This window comes from Beta vulgaris, chromosome 8 (assembly GCF_026745355.1).
Source record: "Beta vulgaris subsp. vulgaris cultivar EL10 chromosome 8, EL10.2, whole genome shotgun sequence".
In the NCBI taxonomy this organism is placed as follows: Eukaryota; Viridiplantae; Streptophyta; class Magnoliopsida; order Caryophyllales; family Amaranthaceae; genus Beta; species Beta vulgaris.
The window spans coordinates 8,420,772-8,426,010 of record NC_079209.1 but is presented as its reverse complement, the minus strand read 5'-3'; positions in this window follow the sequence as shown (position 1 = coordinate 8,426,010).

Sequence of the window (5,239 nt, the reverse complement as noted above, 5' to 3'; positions counted from 1 at the left end):
CGTGACTAACACGTTTTCGGCAACTACTACTAACTAACCAAAATAACTTGCAGCGGAAGACTTTAACCAAAAATAATAATACTTCTTTATTAATAAAAGTAAATATTGTCTCAATACTCAAAATAAATGAACAACACTCTATCGGTGAAGATCCCCTTCCTAGTATGCTCCCATGCACATCCAAAATTCACCTGCAAATCTGCTTACCAAAAAGGTAAACAGGGCAAAGCCAAATAGGAAAAAGGAAATACGCGTCAGTATAAAACTGAGTACGAAATGTACTAGATAAGTAACACATTTGTTAGTTCGTAACAATTTTTCATTTCGAAAACTCCATCACCAATAATTCAAGAATAACTCTTTAAGAATAAACTTTTTCAAACACTTAATAATAATTCAAGAATAACATTTTAAGAACAAACTTTTCCAAACACTTGAATAATAATTCAAGAACAACCTTTTAAGAACAAACTCTTTCCAAACACTTGAATAGTAATTCAAGAATAACCTTTTTAAGAATAAACTCTTTCCAAACAACTTGGATTAAAAATAATCCTGAAAACAATTCCTCTTCTTATCCCCCTTCTATTTTGCTAAGTGTGCACACCCCCCAAGCTAGTCATCCCATCACGGAGCTATATCAAGGGGTAACTATAATTGCCAACAAGTGGACTTTGAATCTCTTGATATTAATCAAGCGGAAATAATAATAATATGACTTGTAAGTCATGAATAAACCTCCTTTCCTCATAAACAACTTTTTGAACATTCAAAGTTCATAAAAACCAATCAACCTTTCCTTGTAAAAATAATTAATTTTCCAAAAAGGATAAAAAACTTCTATATAAAATGATTGATAAAATCATTCATTCTTTTCACTTTCAAGAGTAATAATAAAAATATTGTAACCATTTTCAAACCAAATTTCTAAACCAATCCAACCATATAAAATCAATAAACAACTTTATCATATAAACCACATTTTAAAAGATCTAGCTACATAACGTACCTTGATCTTGCACAAACTATACTAGTATCTTCACTTATTCTTATACTTGAGCTTTCTCATAGCCAACACAACAGCAATCTACCACATGAACTTAATCATGAATTTAAACATGAATGATCTATCATGAGCATAATATTTTTGAGTAAGAAATATGAAAATTTTTTCTTAACAAAAGAAAATTGAAACTTGAATAAGAAATATAAAACTAGAATACATAGGAAGAGAAAAGAAGAACTTTGAAGTAAGAGAATAGAATTCTTCAAAGTTGTTGTGTGGAAAAGATGGCTTAAGGTATGGGGTATTTATAGGAGTAGAATAGGTAGTACTTAATTTCAAAAATTAAATAGTTTGTAACCTTCACCATAAATTAGGGATTAAACCAAGATTTGTAACATCCATCATAAATTTGGAAGTTATAGGAAAAAAACTCCCTCCATTCACCATAAATCCCGTAGGAATATATGGCCCAAAAAAAAAAATTTTTTTTTTTTTTTTTGGTTTTCTGAAATTTTTTTGACTAGGATTTAATACCAAAAGCTTAACAAATCAATTTTGGCGCCATATTCCGCCAAAATAATTAAAAATCATTGAAAATACTAAAATACCCTTTGCTTAAAAATATTTATTTTAGAAAATGAATATAAAAAAGAAATATTTAATTATTTAAATAAATACTAAAAATATGGGATATTACAGTAAGTTCAGTATACAGGTGTGTCACGGTGTGATGAACTGGCTGCAAATACATAATCATAGCCAGGAGAATCTGTATGTTCATTGGAAGAAATGGGGCAGGAAATTCAAAAAGAAAAGACAACAACATACAGGTTGTGTATGCTTGCCTTGCTGCAACTGTCTACTATATCTGGAAGGCTAGAAATTATGCGTTGTGGGAGGGAGCAGTTATGAGGCCAGAAGCTGTCATTAGAAGCATTCAAATTGATATTAGTCTTAGAGCTAGAAGTAAAGTTAATAGTAAGTGGTCTGTGAGTGAAAAAGAATGGCTCACTGAACTATCAGCTCAATGTTTGAGCTAACTTTTTGGTTGTCTGGTTTTTTAACTGTAGCTTGCTGAAGTTTTTGTCAGTTGTTGATTTTGTTTTTTAGTTGTAGTTGTAGCTGTAGCTGTAGATGAGCTAATTAATGTTGGTGATTTCTGGGTAGGTTGTTTTGGGTGAGTTGTATGGTATGGATTGTGTCTGTAAGTCTGTGTTGGTGCTTCATTTGATTTTTGGTAATAAAATCGCTTACCTTTTACCAAAAACAAAATAGGCATTATCCTTGAATAATAGTTTTAGAAGCACTTTTTCTCATAACGACAAGAATAAGCAATTGATTGGTCATAAGAGAAACTCACACTTTTTATGTGAACGTACACTTCAAAATGACTGGACATATCATGGATAGATGTTTTAGAATTAGCTAAAGGTGGCCATGGGCCGGGCTGGCCCGCGGGCTGCCCGAGCCCGGCCCGTTTTCGGCCCGGCCCGGCCCGAGCCCACTATGGGCCCGGCCCGGCCCGCTGACCATAACATGGGCCGTGGGCCTTGCACGTTTGGAGATTTTAAATTTCGGCCCGGGCCCGGCACGAGCCCGTGGGCCTTGTAATTTTTTTTTTTCCAAAAACTGTGATTTTTGGACCAAGCCCGCGGTGAGCACGAGCCCGGCCCGCCAGGCCCGTGGGCCGGGCCGGGCCGACTGGACAAGTTTCCCACAATTTCAGCCCGGCCCGGCACGGCACGAGTTTGATGGGCCACGGGCCTGGCCCGGCCCGTATTCCACTTCAGCCCGCGGGCCTGGCCCGTGGTCAGGCCCAGCACGGCCCGTGGCCAGCTCTAGAATTAGCTGATTTTAAAGCTTCCTCTCAACCAAGGAAGTTTGCCAACTATGCCCAAGGAGGAGAAGATGATCAACAACACTTTGATATGATAAATGCTACATTCACAAAGAAGTAATGTACTTAACTTCTTCAAATGATTGGCAAGACGAAAGATTATGATCCAAATTGAGCATCTACTTACTAGTGGAAAAAACCTTAAATGACACAAGAAAACAGATTTGATTTTTCCAAAATCGGATATGTTAAGCACATAATTTTTTCACATAAATTTTAGATTGCATAACTGATCCGGTTGGGTTAAAAATCGAATCACTTTTTATGAACTGATTGGTTATTTGCCCAACCGGATCAGTTATTATGGCCCATGTTGATGAGATCAAGTTGTCGCGTATGATTATGAAGTCCATTTCACTCTCCCTCAACTCACCCACAAAACCCTATTTCACTCACTACTCCTATACTCACCCTTTGTAGTATGTGCTATCTCATCCCTCTGACCCACAAACCCTAACACAACAACCCTTCCCCTATCTTCAATCTCTTATCCCTCATCCCAACACCGCCAAGATCTGCTCACCCAAAAACCATAGCCCTCACCCCCTCTCTTCTATCTCTTTAATTTGCAAGTGACGCCATATCACCAATTCCACCGTCGACAACAATGAAGGAATATGAAAAACAATGAAGAAGAAATATGACCATCAACGCCGAAAATATCATAGGTTGGTGCAAGAAGTTGCTCAAGAAATTAGATCTAAGGTTTGAGATTCATGTGTTTTTTTGTTGTTTTTTTCTTCTCATTTTCGTTCTTAATTATTTTCATTTCAATTTCGTAATTAGATCTATGGATCTTATTTTATATTGTAATTTTTCATTTTTTTTCATTTCCTTTTATTTTCATAATTAGATCTAGGTTCTTATTTTTACATGTAATTTACTTCCTTTGTTTTTTTTAAGTGAAACAATTTGACTTTTGCACTATTCACACACCTCGCGGACAACAATGAAGAAGAAATATATATGACCATCACCACCGAAAGTATCATTGGTTCGTGCAAGAAGTTGTTCAAGAAATTAGATCTAGGGTTTGAGATTCATATGTTTTTTTATTTTTTTTCTTCTCATTTTCGTTCTTAATTAATTATTTTCATTTCAATTTCGTAATTAGATCTAGGGTTCTTTTTTCATGTTGTAATTTTCATTTTTTCATTTCCTTTTATTTTTGTAATTAGATCTAGGTTCTTATTTTTACTTGTACTTTACTTCCTATTTTTTAAGTGCAACAATTTAACTTTTGCATTATTCACACACCTCACCTTGACCTTATTTTTTCACTAATATATAAAAACAAAAATAATCAGATAAACATTGTTGGATTTGCTTCACTTAATCTTTTTTATAAAATCCACTTTTTATAACTTTTACCAATACATAATTAGAGATACCGATGGTCAAAATTGTGCATTGGCAAGTGTGAAAGTTAAATTGTTGCACTTATTTAGGAACAAATATTAGTATAATGTCATTTTTCGTATTTTTTTTTCATTTTCGTAATTAGATCTAGGGATCTTATTTCGTAATTGTTCAACATTTTATTTTCATAATTTATATTGAAATTTTAATTTTTATCATTTGATTTTTTTTTTTGGTTATTCGTATTTCAATTTCGTACAAGTTGCTGGCTGCATAATTGAGTGACTGATTAATAGTTGTTAGAAATTTTTTTCTTTTTTAAGTTTTTGGCGAATTACTCTGTGTCTATGTTGGTTGAGAATAGGGTTGGCAATCAGGTCGGGTTGAGTCAATTTCAGGTTGACCTGATTTATATTCCAGGTCACTTATCCATAACTTGAATCCGACCTGATTCTAATTTCAGGCTGAAAATCATAACCCAAACCCGACCTTATCGATTTTCGATAGACCCGAAACCAACCCAAAATGACCTGAAATGAAATTCAACTATAAACGCTAAGTTATGAAAGTATGGGTTAATGACTTGAAATGAAATTTAGGTGATCCAAGAAATGAGCTTGGCGCAATACAAAGAAGAATAACAAAAGATAAGGTGTATAAGTTATGAAAGTTTGGGTTAATTTCATGTTGACCCGACCTGAAATAATCTGACTTCTAATTCAGGTTATTCGGGTTATTTTCAGGTTCAAAAAGTTAACATCAACCTAACTCATTATATTTTCATGTCAGGTTGGGTCGACCCATTTTTTATTTCAAGTCGAAAATCTCAACCCAAATCCGAAAATTTCAGATCAGTTTCAGGTAGGATTATCGGGTTGGGTCAACTTTTGCCAGCCCTAGTTGGAAATGCTGGCTTTTTTTTTTTGTATTGAACAAACCTGATCCGTTTTTTTTGTTGAAATCCGGATCAGTAAACT